Source organism: Macrobrachium rosenbergii, chromosome 42, assembly GCF_040412425.1.
Source record: "Macrobrachium rosenbergii isolate ZJJX-2024 chromosome 42, ASM4041242v1, whole genome shotgun sequence".
In the NCBI taxonomy this organism is placed as follows: domain Eukaryota; kingdom Metazoa; phylum Arthropoda; class Malacostraca; order Decapoda; family Palaemonidae; genus Macrobrachium; species Macrobrachium rosenbergii.
Window position 1 is genome coordinate 3495276 of NC_089782.1, and position 20174 is coordinate 3515449.

The following is a 20174-nucleotide window of genomic DNA, read 5'->3' on the forward strand; positions in this document are numbered from 1 at the left end:
GCTTCTTGCCAGTACCTTAGTCATTCTAGACCATGTGGTGATAGATGAAGAGTCTCCCTGTATCAGAGGCTTCTGCAGCGATGTCAAATTTTGGCTCGTGCCTCATGCACTGCATGAATCTCTGGAGGATATCTTCCACTCTTTGCCTTCCTGTCTGTGACGTAGTATGTCTAAACAAGTCCTTCATGGGCATCACTGGAAGGGGAGGATGACAAAGGGATTGATGGAGGGCATGGAGACAGGCTCAGCGTGGGCTCCCAGGAGGTGGAACTTTCCTTCTTCCTCTGCCGTTTCTCGTATTTCAACCATTGCTGTGAGGGCCAGTCCACACAATTCTTGCATGTGGCTTTGTGAGAACATTCTCTGTCCCTGCACAAAAACAAACTAAGTGGGGGTCCATGGCTACCAGGGACATAAACTTACAGCAGGTTTTCCCCTGCTGGAACAGCATTGCACCCAAGGTTTAAGGTTCTCTTCTCTCTTCCCACCCAAATCAGTCTGGGTAAGAGGAGAAGAGAGCGGGAACCCATGGGTACCACACAGTACTTTCAAGGACAAAAACACACCAAGGGGAAAGCCAATAAAACCTAATGCCAGGCCTCACAGGGAAAATACTTAAATCTGACCAAAAACAAACCCTGGGCCACACTTAAGCAAGGGAGGAAAGCACCAGAACACTTGAGCACCACATTATCAATTACTATGCACAAAGGAGACGCCATGTGATTCATGTTCTTATGTACGCACTACTTTCTCCTCCACCAAACAAAGGGTACAAACCCGAATAAGAAAACACATATCGCACTGCACTAACGAAAGTGCTGAGGGGGAAGCTATAATTATTCAGGCAACGACCTGACGATAACACAACACGTGGGGGCAAGCGCACCCTACAGACAAAGAAAACAGTACAGCACAAAAAGGGGAGAGGAATCAGAGTGTGTGTGTGTGTGTGTGTGTGTGTGTGTGTGTGTGTGTGTGTGTGTGTGTGTGTGTGTGTGTGTGTGTGTGTGTGTGTGTGTGTGTGTGTGTGTGTGTGTGTGTGTGTGTGTGTGTGTGTGTGTGTGTGTGTGTGTGTGTGTGTGTGTGTGTGTGTGTGTGTGGTTGGTTGGTTGGTCAGGTGCAGTTACGAGCACAATGGAGCGAGCTGTCTCAGGTCACATGTCAATAGGTCTAATGAAACTATTTTATTTTTAGAGGCAATTCAGCAGTAGCAGAAATGCGCCATGCATGAGTACTCCATACATGAAAGCATAGGTTCATATTCGCATCGGAACAACTGAATGCTCAAGATGATGATAAGTAAACCCATATGTATTTCCTTCTAAGCACAAAGTCAAGAGTTGATTTTGAAAAACTGTATAAAAGCAAAATTGATATAGTCATTTTCTGAAATTGACATAACATTCCTATAAACAAACTGAAATGGTCTAGCAGGATCTTTCATGGATTAACACTTCCATTTTACATGTGTCAATGTGACTCGAAAATCACTGATCTTCACACCTACATGTTAGGTAGCTTAGAGTGCTCTACTTATAAACCAAATTCCAAGTCTGGATAGGAACTGTATGCCCAAAAGGCTGGTGGCAATTTATTAATTCAATGAACATTATAGTTAAAAATCAATTTCTATTACAAATATATTTTTTCATGCAAACCAATCAATCACAGAGCCCTCATCCACAGTTCAAATAACTCCATTCATGTGTAATTTGTCTTGTAGACAGAAGCAGAGTTCAAATAACCCCATTCATGTGTACTTTGTCTTGTAGACAGAAGCAGCAGAAGCTCTAAGAGTGCATGTCCATGACCCATCAGTTGGTAGCAACCATTCTTGTTGCTTTGCACAAAACAAATGTGACACAGCATGAAGGAGGAGCCAAGCATAAAGTTATTCTGATCAGGTAGCACAAGTACCTGAATGCTGAAAAACAAAATAATGTTTGTTTTGTGGCATATCAAAAAAAAAAAAAAAGGGACAGATCAATTAAACATTCAAGTGAGACACTGCACTTTGTAACCAAGAAAAATTTTGTTCTGTGACTAAATGATGAAAAAACAAGGGTGATTATTAAAAGGATGGTAAAATTTGACCTGCCATAACTAATGGCCCAAATGAGTACCACCCTATCCAACCGTGCATAATGTCAGAAGTGAAAAATGAGCAAAGTCTCACTGACATTTAGCATACCTGCATTTCTCGACGGTTATGAAAAATGACAAATTTTAAAGTAATTTGTATTCTTCATAGCTAACAAACCTGCAGTCTTAACATTAGGATAAATCTTCTGGCATCAGCTGGGAACCAGTAAAAATAAAAACAAGATTTGTTTATGCAAGGAATTGGTGGCATCTAGAATCCATCAAGGAGATGGGGTGGGAAGCGGCCAGCAACCTTATCTCAAACCAATGACATCTCAGTTTTCTTCCAGCCCACTGTTAACTGAAAGAGGGGAGGCTAGAGGTGGGCAGTAAATGTTAAGACCACAGGCTTGTTAGCTATGAAAAATACAAATTAATTTAAAATTTGTCATTTGTTCATCGGGAACAAACCTGGGTCTCAACTAGGATAGACTCACTTTTGGTGAGAGCTAAGAGAATCCTGAACCGACTGGAGGTTCTGCACACACAGTCATACTTCTTGAATAAAAGAATTCAAAGGAAGGAGGCCTAAGCTTCTGATCTGTTAGATATATGGGTATCCAACAGTCAGATTACTGGGCTAAGTCCAACGCAGAAACTCACTGGATTAAAGGAAGGTAACAAACTAAGGTAGCCACCTATACGTGTTTGTTACCGTTCCTCTCTCTCCTGGCTAGAGAGAGGAAGGGTTGGCTACTGCTAGGTATATTCATGTAGAATAAAAACAACCTACCAGTAAAGCTACTTCACTCACCTGTATCTGACCCATTCCAGCGTATGATGGAACCATCTTCTTACGGTCCGTAGGTAGAGAAGAAAGGAAAAAGGGGGAAGGAAAACACACCAGTCACCTCAATCATCCTCACTTTCATACCATTATCTTAGGCAAGATACAAAACTGTCCCATGAGCAGCCACCATTGGACCCAAGGAAAAAGTATCCAAGGACCTGTAGGCAATGTCCCTCGGGTAGAAAGAAGTGAATGTGTTTTGGTGGAGCCAGGAACCAGCATTCAGGATACTATGAACTGATAAAGTCTTCTTGAATGTGAAGTAGGAGCTTAGTCCTTTAATAGCATGTGCTCTTGCATGCACAGTATTGGCAGTAGAAAGTGATGATGAGGAGTAGGCATGTCTAATCACTTCATGAAGCCAAAACGAAATAGTATTCTTGGACACTTCTTTCTTGATCTGGCCTGTGCTAACAAAAAGTCTTTGGCATCCCAGTCTGAGTTGTTGAGTCCTTTTTAGATAGCAATGCAGTGCTCTGATGGGGCTAAGGAGCAATTCATCTGGATCGTCTTTAACAAAATCCCCAAGGGAAGGGATGGAAAAGGAGCTAAACCTGTCATCACGAACTGAGGGGTTTTGAGTTTTAGCCGCAAATTCTGGGACAAACTCGAACACTACTGACTTCCAACCTAACATCAAAAGCTAGGCCATGGAGTTCGCCCACTCTCTTCGGAGAAGCCAAGGCTAGAAGGAACACCATCTTGAGGGTCAAGTTCCTGTCTGATGACTGACGCAGATGTTTGTACGGTGCTTGAGTGAGACTACTTAGCACCAGAGTCAGATCCCAGATAAGAGGCAGCCATGTAGCCCTTAATAGCAGAAACAGAAAGGTGTTTTCTGTTGTGAGGAACATAAAAAAATCAGCTATCCACTGAATAGAGGTTCAGAGTGGAGAGAAACCCTGTCGACATCACCAATTACAGTAGATGGCCCATTTCCCCTAATACATGGTTGAAGAAGATGTGAGGTAATGAGACATCTGTTTAGCTGCTCTGTGAGAAAAGCCTTTCGCTTGCAGGAAATATTGGATAGTCTCCAACCATGAAGAGACAGGGATGTTACCAACTGATGGTATTGCTCTACATGAGGTTGACAGAGAAGATTCTGCCAAGGGGGTATTACTCGTGGAACCACCATCAGTTAGAAGATCTGGAAACCATCCTGCTTGAGGCCATAAAGGAGCTACAAGGGTCATCCTGAGAAAGACGCCCTCTGCTACGACAAAGATTTCTGGAAATACTGAACAATAGACCTCTAGCTTCCTGGTGAACCTTGTCATGAAGTGGTCTATCACTGGTCTCCCCCACAGATGAAGAAGCCTGTCTGCCACCTCCTGATGCAGACACCACTCCATCCCTAGAACCTGTCCCCGACAACTTAGCTTGTCAGCCACTACATTCCTCTTCCCTGGAATATACCTGGCCATGAGGTCCACTGAGTTGTTGATAAACCACTGGTTAACCGGATTGTTATCAAGAGAAGTTGGCTTGACACTAGGCCTCGTGTGTTCACAAAAGCTACCACCATAGTGTTGTCCAACATCAGAACAACAGTGTCTCCACCACTTTCTTGAAACTCCTGAAGTGCTAGGAAGGCTGCTTTCAACTCTAGCATGGCATGTTGATGTAAGTTTCCTGTCCTGAGGACTCCACACACCTGAAGTCAGATCTTCTAGATATGCTCCCCAACCTTCAGAAGAAGCATCCGAGAACAGGAGCAGCTCTGGAGGGGGTGAATGAAGAGGTACTGCCACTGTTAGATTTTCATCGTCCAACCACCATAAAAGGTCGCTTCATACCTCTGTCGACAGAGGGACCTGTAGCTGAGGAAAGTCCCCTGCTGGACACCAAAGTTCCTTCAGCCTCCATTGCAGGGAACAAAGATGAAGATGGCCATGAGGAACCAGCTTCTCTAGTGATGTCAAAAGTCCTAGGATCACTTGCCATTGCCGAGCTTGTTGGTTCCATTCGGACAGGAAGGAGTGAGCCACTGTCCTGAACGTCTCTATCCTCTGACCCGATGGGAAGACTCTTGACGAGGCAGTGTCTATGATTATTCCTAGGTAAAGGATTCTTTGACTGGGTTGAAGACTGGACTTTTCCAAATTTATCACAATGCCTAAGCCGCACCAAATTGAAGACAATCCCTGTCTTGAATTATCTTTCCCTCAGAACTCGCCAAGACCAGCCAGTAGTCGAGATATCTTAGGAGGCGAATTCCCTGAGCATGAGCCCACGTTGACACTTAGGTGAAAACTCTTGTGAACACCTTATAGAGGGATGAGTAAATTTGTTTGTATTTAGTATTTCCCAACATTTTGAGAGAGAGAGAGAGAGAGAGAGAGAGAGAGAGAGAGAGAGAGAGAGAGAGAGAGAGTGTGTGTGTGTGTGTGTGTGTGTGTGTGTGTGTGTGTGTGTGTGTGTGTGTGTGTGTGTGTGTGTGTAATTGTCGTTAGTGTGCGCTTCAGTTGTTGGAAGAGGGATGGGGTCGTTAGTTTGTTTACAGTGCTGTCTGTCTGTGCAAATGTCGAGGGAGTTTTTTTTTTCGGTTTTGGGGAGTCTTGAGCTGAGTTCTGTGCAAGGCGGACATTGATGGTGGATTATTGTATGTTTCGTGAGTCGTGTGTTTTCCGTTGGATGTCATTGTTGTCTGTGCATGTGTCTCTTTCTTTTTGCTCGTTTTTTTTTGGGTTGAAAGTCTGTTTTTCGGTTTTGTTTGTGTAATTTTGTCTACTGTGTTGGCGACCGTGGACACGTCATCCATCTCCCAGCAAACGAGGATCAGAGTGAGTATTGTATGTGGTTATTTGTTCTGTGTATCTGTGTTGTGTATTGTTTTTGTGTTTTTAAATCCCGCCACATATTTGGCGCCCAACGTGGGGGACAAAAGCTGGTGTTGCAGCTGCAATTGAGATTGGTGGCTGGTAGTGTGACTGAAGAGAAGGATGGAAGAGGAACTGGTGAGGTTGAGAGAGGAGAATACGTGGTTGAGGGGTGAGAATGAGAGATTGAGGAGTCAGTTGGAGGAGATGGGGGTAATGCTAAGGAGTGCAAAAGAAGAAATGAAAGAGGAGATGAAAGAGGGGGTGAAAGAGTCTGAAGAAAGAATGGATAAAAGTTAGAGTCTGCAGTAAGCAGGGTGCAGGAAATGATGAAGGGAATGTTTAAGGAGTTCTTTGGAGAAGGGGCTGTTGGAGACAGGTCCTCTGGAACGTGTGAAGGGGTAAGAGAGAAAGAAAAGGAGGAAGAAGTGAATGGAAGCGTGAGTGATGAAAGTGATGTGGGAATAGGAAGTAAGAAACGAGAGAGGGAAAGTAAGGATAAGTCAGGGGAAGAAAAAGGGAAGAAGGGAAAAGGAAAGGAAACTGGTAAGAAGGGTAAGGAAGTGGGAAAGGCAGGAAAGAGGGGAGAGGGTGAAGGCAGTAGTGATAGTGAGGTGGATGGAGGTGAATGGATAAAAGTGGATAAAAAGAGGGGGAAGAAGAGTGTAATGAGTAAGATGAATGTAAGTGCGGAAGTGGACTCTTTGTATTCGGAAGAGGGTATGAAAGGACAGAGTGAAAATAGCGAGTGAGAGTGAAAGTGAGAAAGAAGTGAGAAAGGCTATGTATGTGAGGGAGGACGGTGTGAAAGGTATAATGAGTATGGAAGTAGGGATGTGCATGATTTCTTTAGGGAGTATGAAAGGTTTTGTCAGGATAAGTATGGGGAGAGTAAGAGAGTGTGGGCGCGGGAATTAGGAGAATATCTGACTGGGTTTTTGCTTGTTATGTATAGGGTTACTATGAGTGTGGGAGATGTTGAGTATGACAAGGTGAAAGCTAGACTAGTTGAGCAACAGGCGTATGAAATCGAGTGTTAAGTATAAGAGGAAGAATGAATTTGATGAGGCAAGAATGAAAGGTGGGGAAACCTTGTCACTGTATGCTTGTAGGCTGGAGACGTTGGCAAGGAAGAAGTTTGGGGATGATGGGATAGATGAATGTAAGAGAGTTAGTCCACGGAAGTTGTTAGGGGACAGTGCCAGATGGAGTTAGAGAATTTGTGAACTTGAAGCGGAAGGAGAAGAAAAGATGGACGAGTGAAAGGTTGACTTGGGGAGAAATTTTGGAAATTGTAGAAGATTATGAGCTTGACAGGGTTATAAAAGAGAGCAGAAGTGTGAGTGTAAGGGCTGGGGTAGATGAGAGAGTGCCAGAGTTTGGAAGCTTTAGGGATGCAGTGTTGAGGGGCCCAATGAGAATGGCCGATAGTGTAATAGATAGGAGTGTAATAGCAAGTAATGTGGAGGTGCCAGTGAGGATGAATGGTGGGTCTGTAAGGGAACAATGGGTTGGACGGGTTAGGGATAGTAGTGTACAAAGGGGAAGTGTCAGTGAGTGGAAGTCACAGGCTAAGTGTTTTAGATGTGGAAAGGAAGGACATACAAAGAATGAGTGTAGGTGGGCTTTAGGAGCGTGTTTGGTGTGGGCAGTCGGGACATTTGGTAAGAGAGTGTACGAAAGATAGGGGTTAAATGCTACAGGTGCGGACAGGTGGGTCATATTGCTAATGGTTGTAGGGGTACCCAGTGAATGTAATATGTGGCAACTGTGGTAAGAATGGGCATTATGCGAGAATGTGTTCAGAACTGAGAGCTAAGTGTGTCGAATGTGGAATGGAAGGGCATGTATCAAGTGTATGTAGACGTTAAAGAGGGTGACTGTGACAGCGAATTCAGGGGAAACTGAGTGTGAAGGGGTTCAAATGGGTGGATCCTCCTGGATGCAAGCGGTGCGTGTGATGCATGTACGTGAGGGGTTGTTGCATGAGGAGGATCAGCAATTGGTTTTGATAGAGTATGGTAGGAAACGTAAGAAAGGGAAGAACGTAAGTGAACGGAATGGTCGTAAGTTGTGTGATAGGGGTTTGAGTGCCAAAGTGAAATGAGTGATAAAGCATGTAATAACGGATGAATGGGATGGTATGAATAGAACATATAGCATATGCGGGTTTGATATAACTGAGTTGACTGAGCGTGTAGGGGTGAGTGAACGGTTGGAGGTGATACATGAAAGTGTAAGAGTAAGAGAGCGTAGCAGTGATAGAAAGTGATTGAAAGCATGAATGAATCGTTGTAAAGAATTGGAAAGGTCAATGAGCAACAATGGGATTGGTTAGTTGAAGAATTGGGGAGGTATTTGGGAACGAGTTAGAGGGTATAGATGAGATTGTGAATGAAATTGAGAGTGGTAATAGTGAAGAAGGTAGCGTGAATCTGAGAGAGAATGGAGGAGAAGATGTGAATTTGAATGTTGCTAGAATAGAGAATGATTCTGAGAGAATGACTGCATGCCCAAATGAACGCGATCTACAGGACCTGCTAGTGAGCATCCGTGGGTGTTGGGTTGCGATTTGAATGCAGTGTGAAAGGTGTTGGTTGGGAAATGCTAAAAGGAGGGAGAATTATAGAGGGATGAGTAAATTTGTTTGTATTTAGCATTTCCCAACGTTTTGTGTTGAGAGAGAGAGAGTTTTGAGAGAGAGAGAGAGAGAGAGAGAGAGAGAGAGAGAGAGAGAGAGAGAGAGAGAGAGAGAGAGAGAGTTTGTAATTGTTGTTAGTGTGTGATTGGTTGTTGGAAGAGGATGGGGTTGTTAGTTTGTTTAGGGTGCTGTCTGTCTGTGCAAATGTCGAGGGAGGTTTTTAGGTTTTGGGGAGTCTTGAGCTGAGTTCTGTGCAAGGCGGACATTGATGGTGGATTATTGTACGTTTTGTAAGTCGTGTGTTTTCCGTTGGATGTCATTGTTGTCTGTGCATGTGTCTCTTTCTTTTTGCTAGTTTTTTTTGGGTTGAAAGTCTGTTTTTCGGTTCTGTTTGTGTAATTTTGTCTACTGTGTTGGCGACCGTGGACACGTCATCCATCTCCCAGCAACCGAGGATCAGAGTGAGTATTGTATGTGGTTATATGTTCTGTGTATCTGTGTTGTGTATTGTTTTTTGTGTTTTTTAAATCCCGCCACAACCTGGGGAGCTGTTGTCAGACTGAAGCAAAGGACTTTGCACTGGAACACCAGTTCTCTGAGACTGAAGTGAAGGAACTTCCAGGAGGAGGGATGAATAAGGATCTGGAAGTAAGTGTCCTTCAAATCTATGGTCAGCATGTAGTCATTGTCTCTAATGGCTGCCAAGACTGTTTGAAGAGTCTCCATCTTGAACCTCGTCTTTCTGATAAAGAGGTTCATTGTTGATAGGCCTACCACCGGCCTCCAATATCGCCAGTTACTTTGGGGACTAAGAAGACTAGGCTGTAGAATCCTGGGGAAGGATGCTTTACTTGCTCTACAGCTCCCTTCTCCATCATCTTCCTCACTTCTTCTTGGAGAGCTAGGTGTTTCAGAGAACCCTGGGTGTAAGTGAGGTGAGGGAGAGGCAATTGGAGAGAGAAGGAGCAAAGTTGAAAGGTAGTAGATAACCTACCCGCAGGCCATCTACCACCCACGGCTCCGCTCTGTAATTCTGCCACGTAGCCCAGTGGCTCGCCAGGCATCCCCCTGCTGGTGGCACAGAGTGGGGAGGGGCACCCACTCTATCGTCTACCTCCCCTACCTCTGGCCATATTTCCCCTTCCTGGCCTGGAAGAGCGTGACTGAAAGGAACATTGTTGGGAAGGCTTCTCTGTTGACAAAGCAGGTTGAGACGTCTTGATCGTAGGAGGAGGCCTTATAGGCTTCTTGGGAGAGGGCTGCGGATTCTGCCTTGGAACACTTGGACAAGAAGGAGCTGCTGCTTTACTCACTGTTTGTTGGACGAGATGATAGTTTTCGTTGGCTCCATGCCTGTCAACAGCTGCATCCGATCCCTGGGGAAAAGCTGGGAGTCCAGAATATCGCCATTCCTCAAGGATAAGGAATCCACATCAACAGACCAAGCCACTTTGGAAAGGGCTGCATCTCTCCTCATCAGCAGGATATTAGCCCACAAATCAGCAGTCAGATGGGTAAGGTAGCCTTAGCACCAGATTGCAACAATCTGATGTAAGCTAAACTATTGAATTTATTTCTTGACAAAGGTGAAGAAGAAACATTGGCAACAGCTGAAGACCACAAATCTGGCCAAGAAACAGTTTGGAAGGCAGAAGAAGCCGTCGACTCCAAAGAAGCAGCTATCCCATCCCGAAATCACGGAATTTACATGATTGAGGACTGAGTCAGTGTGACTGGAACAAGGCAACTCAAAAGATGCCTTTGAGTCCTTCTTCGGTCCCAGCAAGGCTTCTATTCCTGTCGGAACAATCGTAGAAGGAGTCACTGTCTTCTTAGAAAGAATGAGATCAATAACCTTGTCATAAGAAGAAAGAGGAAGAAACTCCTGAAAATCCCCCGCCTTCTGGACACAAGGATCCCTGTCTGCCTCCTCTGAAGGATTCGCAGGGTTTAGAACTGGAGCATAAGATCTGTCAGATCCTCATACCTTTGTGGGAGCTTGAAGTTTTGAAGTAGAGGGAAGAGAGAGGTATCAATCGCTGGTTCGAGATGCAGAAGACCCTTTCTTGTACAACGGCTGCAGATGCAGGGAGGCGAATGACGGCCGCAGATGGGGGGAGGACAAACGATGGTGGTGGTCTCTTCTTGAAGATAACGATGAGGAATGCCATCTAGAACGGTGAAGCAGCAAGTCAGATGAAGAATTGTGGTTGTATCCATCTCTACAGTAGTGTCTACTTGTACATCCATCACAATCTACACGGCCGTGTCTATTCACACGTCTGCGTCCGAGGGAATCAGGAGAAGAATCATTTCTTGATTGGGCCTTATTGTCCTTTCTCCTAACTGGAACAAGACGCGTTGAAGAAGGAACAACTGTAGAGTCCGCCAAATATTATGTGGCGGAATTCACACCCACAAACAGTACACAACACTCACCCTGATCCTCGGTTGCTGGAAGATGGAGTAAGGCGTCCACGGTCGCCAACACAGCACACATAAAAACACAAACCCAACCAAAACAGAAAAACACACGACTCATGAACATACAGCAACAAGAACAGCACACTAACAAGGAAAAACAACAACTCTGAATCAGCACACAAACAAACTGTTTTAGACCAAAAAAAACCACTGACCGGCACTAGCTCTGACTCAAAAACTGCCTCCAAAACCGAAAAATCCTCACATATATTCCACAGACAGACAGCGCCGTAAACAAACTAACGACCTCATCCCTCTTCCAACAACTGAAGCACTCACTAACGACAATTACACTCTCTCTCTCTCTCTCTCTCAAAACGTTGGGAAATGCTAAATAAAAAGAAATTTATTCATCCCTCTATAATTCTCCCCCCTTTTAGCTTTTCCCAACCAATACCTTTCACACTGCATTCAAATCGCCTTACGCAACACCCACGGATGCTCACTAGCAGGTCCTCTAGATCGCGTTCGCGGGCACGCAATCATTCTCCCAGACTCGCTCTCTCTTCCAGCAACATTCAGATTTACATTTTCTCCTCCATTCTCTCTCAGATTCACGCTATCTTCTTCACTATTACCACTCTCAATTTCATCCACAATCTCATCTACACCCTCTAACTCATTCCCAAATACCTCCCCAAATTCTTCAACTAACCCATCCCATTCGCTCATTGACCTTTCCAATTCTTTGCAACGATTCATTCATGCTTTCAATCACTCGTATATTACTGCTACGCTCTCTTACTCTTATACTTTGGCTCACCTCCAACCGTTCACTAACCCCTACACACGTTCAGTCAACTCAGTTATATCAAACCCGCATATATGCTATACGTTCTATCCATACCATCCCATTCATCCGTATTACACGCAGCCATTTATCACTCATTTCCACTTTGGCACTCACACCCTATCACACAACTGATTTTACGACCATTCAGTTTACTTACGTTCTTCCCTTTCTTACGTTTTTTACCATACTCTATCAAAACAAATTGCTGATCCTCCATACACAAGCTCTCATGCATACTTGGTTCACCCACATTCGATTTCAACCATTTATACACCCCATTCTCTCTCACATATTCGGTACATCCTTCCATCTCGCAATTGGTTGTGATGACTGCTCGCATTTCTCTCACACTACCATCTACACATACTGCCCCTACAACATAACTAAGCCCACTGGGACAAACTTCCAACACCTCATACGGACCCTCAAATTTTTCACGCACTTTATTTACATTCAACCGCCCTTTCTCGATTACTTCTTTCAACACTTTCTCCCACCTTGTAACTTTCAAACCTTTCATGTGCCTTCTTCCATACCTCCCTATCATTCTCAGATAGACCCAATCTCAGTCTCACTATCTTTTCAAAATTTAACATATATTTACACGGAGACATACCAATACCCTTATCGGTGGCGTTGTATACCCACAACACTTTCGCCCAACGATTTACATCCCAATCATCACATTCACTCATCATGCGTAATATCTCTGTCAACGTTCTCACCGTTACCTTCCGCCAATCCATTCTCACTGGGCATATCGGCAAGATAGAGTACACATGTTCTATGGCCCAATCACGCAACATTTGCTCAAACTCCCATCCAACAAATTCAGGCCCATTGTCACTCAACATTTGCATCGGCTTGCACACACACATTGGCAACATCACTTGACCCACCATTCTCGCTACAGTCTCACTCTTTTTGTTCCGAATTGCTACCGCATATGCAAACTTGCTCAAATGATCTACCATTACAACCATTCCCACATGTCCTCTAGCAGTCACAGGCAACGACACACAATCAATCACAACCATCTCAAACAACTCTTTCATCTGCAACAATATTCTGTCTACCTTGTACATACTCTACCTTAAAACTAAACTCATTCAAATCCTCTATCGTTCTCGCAATTCTAGCATTCACACTCTCCTTTTTAACCATATATACTAGCGGTTGAAGGTCCGTCCGTATCACAAAATCTACCCCATACAAAAATACTTTCAACGCTTTCACACAAAACCTTATTGCAGCCAATTCCTTTTCAATCACCGAATATTTCAACTCTGCCTTTCCAAACGCCTTGCTCACATACGCAATTACTCTCAATTGTTCTCCCCATTCGCCTTCTGCATTTGTACCAAGCATCCTCCCATACTATATTTACTTGCATCCGTATACAGTTCTAGTTTATTCGCATTCTCACTATAGTCCGGAAAGCCAACATCACGTCTCTTGCAGCCTCCTCTTTCAATCTCTCAACGTTTTGATCATTCGCTCATCCCATTTCAATCTTACACAATTTCTCTTCCCGTCCATTCAGTAAGTGGTTTCCGATCCTGAACAATCTTTTATAAACTTCCTTTCAAACTCAATTAAACCCAAAAATCCTTTCAACTCACGCACGGTCCGGGACGTGGAAATTTCCTTTTACCTTATTCACGAACTTATCACTCTTCCTTACACCTCTTCCACTCACAATATGCCCTAGGAATTCCACCTCCCCAGCCAACCAAGCACACTTTTCAAGTTTTACTTTTATTCCTACTTCTTCCAACCTTTCTAACACTCGTTCAAGCAGTTCCATATTCTCTTCTACAGTCTCACTTGCAATCAAAATGTCATCTATAAAAACAGTTACCTTCTTGCATGATCAAACCCAGCCAGAACCACATTTATTGCCCTTTGGAAGGCAGCAGGCGGTTAGCCAGTCCGAAACTCAATCTTCGGAACTGGTAGTGGCAGGAACCACTAGAAAAGGCCGTAATATGCCTGCTCCCCTCCTCCAGAGGCATCTGGTAATAGCCCCTTACCAGATCTAATTTTGTAAACACTTTCATTCCATTCATCTTGTATACACAATCAGACACCACATTCATCGGAATCGCTCTTTCACAGTTACTTCATTCACCTTCCGATAATCCACACACATTCGCAAACTTCCATCTGGCTTACGTACTGGTACAATGGGGCTATTCCAGGCGCTCATACTCCTTTCAATCACTCCCACCCTCTCAAGCTCCTCACACTGCTCCTCTATCTCACGATTGATAGACGGAGAAAAATGTCGGGACGCTGATATATGGGGTGTCATCTTCCAGAACTATTTTAAATTTGGAAGCTTGATCCCCAAAATCCTCGTCTCCACGACTCAATGCCCCCGCCTATCCCACAACATTCTCCTCAATCGTTCTCTTACGTTATCACTTACATTTTCATCTACCTTTACTCTTTCCTTCAACTCCTCATACATCCAATCATTAACTCCTTTCAAATCACCTGTCATCACCTGCCATACCTTCACGTACCTCTCATCATCCACATTCACCAACGTACGTAATATTCCCACGCAATCTCCCTCACATACATAGCCTTTCTCACTTCTTTCTCACTTTCACTCTCACTTTCGCTACTTCCACTCTGTCCTTTCATACCCTCTTCTGAATACAGAGTCCACTTCCGCACTTACATTCATCTTACTCATTACACTCTTCTTCCCCCTCTTTTTATCCACTTACCTCCATCCACCTCACTATCACTACAATTTTTACCCTCTCCCTTCTTTCCTGCCTTTCCCACTTCCTTGCCCTTCTTACCAGTTTCCTTTCCTTTTCCCTTCTTCCCTTTTTCTTCCCCTGAATTATCCTTACTTTCCCTCTGTTCCTTCCCTTGCTTTTCATTCCCCTTTTCCTTACCCTGCCTCTCATTCTCTCGTTTCTTACTTCCTATTTCCACATCACTTTCATCACTCACGCTTCCATTCACTTCTTCCTCCTTTTCTTTCTCTCTTGCCCATTCACGCGTTCCAGAGAACCTGCCTCCAACAGCCCCTTCTCCAAAAACACCCCTGAACATACCTTTCACCATTTCTTCCACACCTTTCATCATTCCTCCAACTTTTATCCATCCTCTCTTCTGACTCTTTCATCTCCCCTTTCATTTCTTCTTTTGCACTCCTTAGCATTACCCCCATCTCCTCCAACTGACCCCTCAACCACGTATTCTCCTCTCTCAACCTCACCAGTTCCTCTTCCATCCTTTCCTCCAGTCACACTACCAGCCACCAATCTCAATTGCAGCTGCAACACCAGCGGCCCCACGTTGGGCGCCAAATATAATGTGGCGGAATTTCAAACCACAAAAAACAGTACACAACACTCACCCTGATCCTCGGTTGCTGGAAGATGGAGTAAAGGCGCCCACGGTCGCCAACACAGCACACAAAAAAAAACACAAACCCAACCAAAACAGAAAAAACACTGTTTTAGACCAAAAAAACCACTGACTCAAAAACTGCCGAACATACAGCAACAAGAACAGCACACTAACAAGGAAATGCTAAATAAAAACAAATTTATTCATCCCTCTATAACACCTGAAGGACGACCCACCTCAGTCTGCAGAACAATATTCTGATGTGTAAACAAATTGAAGAGTATTTACCTCCTAGACTAGAATGGCCACTGAAGCAGAGGTGATACATTAATGCTGGCTATCTTGGCAATGAAATCCAAAGCAGACAGACAAACTGAAGACCAACCACTGGTATGCAGACAGAGCAAACAACTCACTCCTGCCTCTTTCAGAGTCAAAGGCCAGCAAAAACCTGTCTTCTTGAAGAAATGAAGCAAGGACACTTCTCAAAGTGGCTTGTAAGGAGCTCTGATGATGCTCTGGAGAATAAGTCCAATTTGGTGACTGAATTATCCTATTTTGGAAGCCCTTCTTGAACTGATAGAAGAGTCTTCTGAGGCCCCTAAATGCAGTTACTTCAATTGCCCTAGTTCAAGTACTTTAGAGAGGTTTGCTCTGTAATCTAAGATTAAGGACACCTACACCTCCCTCAGGAGGGGCAGATGAGCAAAATAGTATGCAATCAGAGGAATATAAGTAGTAAGTGCAATGATGTCGCTCTCACACCAATGAAAGTCTGCCCAACTGTGTATGGTGAAGGTTGAAGATCAGGGGCAGCAGGAATAAGAGATGACTTCATCTGCAACTTTTGAAAACCTCAATCTTTTTTGGCTACCACTGGCTCTGCCTGTCTCTCCTGCCACAACCTCCAGGATTTCAGGAGCCTGAGAAAACTTGAAAACTTTGCTTAAACATAACTGCAATAAGTGATTAACACCACAAAATTATTATTCAACTGCACAATACAACACTTCAAAAGGTCACAGCACGGAACCACTACACCATCAGCAAACACTACTACACACACAACTTGTAAGTATCATTTATTAATTTGCTCTCCAAAGAGGGAGGAAAAAAGAATTAGATTAAGTAATGATGAAATCAGAGGAAGGAAAAAGAATTATATGTGATGGTGAAAAAATCTGAAAAGAATGAAAAATAAATGAAAATGAGTGAAATTTTTCCAAACTGCCAATGAGTTGGGAAGAATTCTGCACTACACACAAAATTAAAATAGTTTCTATCCAACCATGGGTTGCAGGTGTGCATACCTGGTCAACTGCACAATGCTATTTACTTTCTGTATTGACAAATCTGGGAAGATTTCATATGCATGAGGACTTTATATGACTGACAGGTTTGATAAACATTTTACTTATAGTTTTCGGTCATCACATTTTATTTGCACAATATACTGATCACACCATGAGAAAACTAGTTACATACATCACATGCAAACAAAAGTCTTTTCATTTTTGTAATCTGAGATTATAATGGATTCTTTTCATATTTACTGCATATATACTATATGTTGAAGCTATTTCAATGCTAAAAATTACAAAAAACTAAATATTTTTCCAGTGAAAAATATGGATAAATTCAGATTTTTTTCTTTTGACAATCTTGGCAAGCCATATGAGAGCACCGATCTAAATTCTTTCAAAAGTGAATTTAATCTTGAATAAAATGGCACCTCAACTTATCAGATGCATTGTCAAGTCTGGCAAGGGGGAAAAAGTACTTTTAAGTAAACTGTGTGTAGTTATTTGTCTGGCAAGGGGGAAAAAGTACTTTTAAGTAAACTGTGTGTAGTTATTTTTCCTATGTTAAAAGTTCTAACTACAGTGTACAATACAACTATAATTTATAATGCTTCTCTTGATATACACTGTTAAATTTATGCTTAAACAGTAATTTTTAGAAGTGAAGTGTCACTCTTTTTCATATGGTTAAATAAAACGTGACAGCATGCATAAGTGTACTGTATCTCTATTTCAGAGCAGGTAATCACACAAATGCAAACCAACGTTATTTAGACATATAATAATAATACCTTACATGAATTTTCTTGAAAATGATTTTGTTCCATTGTGTGAGCACATGCTCTGAAATTCTAAGATCTGTAGTTAAAAGAAATGTAGCTGCACTGTGCATGTACTACAGAACAGGAATTCCTTAATCAAATCAATAGAACCACTTCCTTACATGATTTTTGGTTCCATTGTGTGCACCTGAACTCAAAAATCTAAGATTTGTGGTTAAATACAATTTATGGTTTAAAGAAGTGAAATTGCCCCAGTCTCACACCACCAATCACGTAAGTTTGAAACGTCACAATTTACTCCAAAAATTACTGATGGCATTTGGTGACAATAACTTGGACTAAATGTTTCCAGTCACCATGCCCGCTGGGGCCTTAATACACTTCAATCATCATCTCATAGGTAAGATTACAAGAAATTTACTGTACATATAATTTGGTTTGTTACTTTCCTTGGCATTTACTATTGTTTACATTATTTTTGTCTTCAAGTTAAGATTTTTTGTTATACACAATATCAGTCAGTGGGGTGCGTTTTTTGAAAATGATCACCTTCATTAACCCTTAAACGCCGAGCCTCTATTTACAAAAGTGTCTGCCGTATGCCGGCGGGGTTCGGGAGTTAGCGCTGAAGCGGAAAAAAAGTTTTTTCAAAAAATCACAGCACGCTTAGTTTTTAAGATTAAGAGTTCATTTACGGCTCCCTTTTTTGTCATTGCCTGAAGTTTAGTATGCAACCATTAGAAATGAAAAAAATATCATTATCATATATAAATATTGGAATATATGACAGCGCAGAAAAAAATTTTCATATATAATTGTATACAAATCGTGCTGTGAGCAAAACGGTTAAAGCTAATGAGTTATTTTTTTTCGTTGTATTGTACACTAAATTGCAATGATTTTGGTATATAACAAATTGTAAAACAATCAAAGCAACACAGAGAAAATATTATCACAAAATGATGCATGAATTTGTAACGCGCAGATGTAAAAAAATTTTTTTTTAAATTCACCATAAATCGAAATATTGTGCTAGAGACTTCCCGTTTGTTGCAAAATGAAGGTAATTGATTGAATATTACTAGACTGTAAGTGTTTTAGCTTACAATTGCAGTTTTCGACCATTTCGGTCGAGTTAAAGTTGACCTAAGGTCGAATTTTTTCTATTTATCGTGATTTATATGAAAATATTTCAAAACCGATAAAAGCTACAACCATGAGTTATTTTTTGTTGTATTCTACATGAAACTGTGAACATTTTCATATATAAAACTTTATGTAACGGCTATTAGAAAAACGGTGCAAACATTACGACAAAGTGACGAAAGAATTTCTGAGATTTTTGGCCGAGTTACCACGGACATAAGGAAAAAGTTTTTTCAAAAATTCACCATAAATTGAAATATTGTGCTACAGACTTCCAATTTGCTGCAAAATGAAGGTAAATGATTGAATATTACTAGAATGTAAGAGTTTTAGCTTACAATTGCGTTTTTCGACCATTTCGGTCGAGTCAAAGTTGACCGAAAGCAGAATTTTTTCTATTTATTGTGATTTATATGAAAATATTTCAAAACTGATAAAAGCTACAACCATGAGTTATTTTTTGTTGTATTCTACATGAAATTGTGCACATTTTCATATAAAAAACTTTATGTAACGACTAATATAAAATGGTGCAAACATTACGACAAAGTGACTAAAAAATTTCTAAGATTTTCGGCCGAGTTACTGCGCGCAGACGTAAGGAAAGTTTTTTTTTAAAAATTCACCATAAATCAAAATATTGTGCTAGAGACTTCCAATTTGCTGCAAAATGAAGGTAAATGATTGAATATTACTAGAATGTAAGAGTTTTAGCTTGCAATTGCATTTTTCAACCATTTCGGTCGAGTTAAAGTTGACTGAAGGTTGAAATTTTGGCACTTATCGTGATTTATATGAAAAAATTTCCAAACTGATAAAAGCTACAACCATGGGTTGTTTTTTGTTGTATTTTACATGAAATTGCGCACATTTTCATATATAAAGCTTTATGTAACGGCTAATATAAAACGGTGCAAAAATTACGACAAAGTGATGAAAGAATTTCTGAAATTTTTGGCAGAGTTACCGCGCGGACATAAAGAAAAAGTTTTTTTTTTTAAATTCACCATAAATCGAAATATTGTGCTAGAGACTTCCAATTTGTTGCAAAATGAAGGTAAATGATTGAATATTACTCTAATGTAAGAGTTTTAGCTTACAATTGCATTTTTCGACCATTTTGGTCGCATCAAAGTTGACCAAAGGTTGAAATTTTTTGTAGTTGACGTACAGTACGTCCACTCGTCACCCCACAGACAATTTTAGTTGACGTACGGTATGTCCAGTCGGCGTTTAAGGGTTAAGAAACACCACACACGAGGTGGTGAACTCTCTCTATTTCAGGTACAGTATTTTACAAAAGTGTCATATTACATATATATATACTTTCCAGCCTATATCGGTGCAAGTCTATACATACACAAGAATCACATTACAAAACTCTTTCTCGCCCCCCTTACAGCATTTTTTTATTAAAATTTCAATGAAGAATACTACTTGTACTTAATACAGTAATGTAATTACATATATATAAAATTTTATGTGTGTATGTACAAGCATACAAGTACTCATTGAATAAGATTACACAATGCGCTCTCTCTCTCCCCCTCTCTGGGTTATATAAAAAAAATAATTTTTTTATACAGCAAGAAAGGTTAGCAATCACCACATTCCCTATAAAAAAAAACTGAAAGGTGGGCAAACGCACAGTAAGTGCGCAATATACCTTAACATAATGCATATGTTAGTGGTGGGTGCTACCATATTTTTTTGAAATCGTGATTACTGATTAATTTTGAGAAAGTAATTGATTACTCAACATATTTGAATTTTGCATGTTTTACAATTGAAAACTCTACTTACCTTACTGCACAGCCTTTCTGAGTATTACTGATTCTTACTCTTCATGACCCATTATTAGTTAGAAAAATGTTAAGCAGAAGCCCACTTGTGGC

General features: G+C 41.6%; 1 protein-coding gene across 1 annotated transcript in view; it reads right to left on the reverse strand.

Moving 5' to 3' along the window:
• LOC136827880 (DNA-directed RNA polymerase II subunit RPB1-like) overlaps positions 1–20174 on the reverse strand; it is a 144089-nt gene that overhangs the window by 48665 nt on the left and 75250 nt on the right. The gene's annotated exons all lie outside the window — the stretch shown is intronic.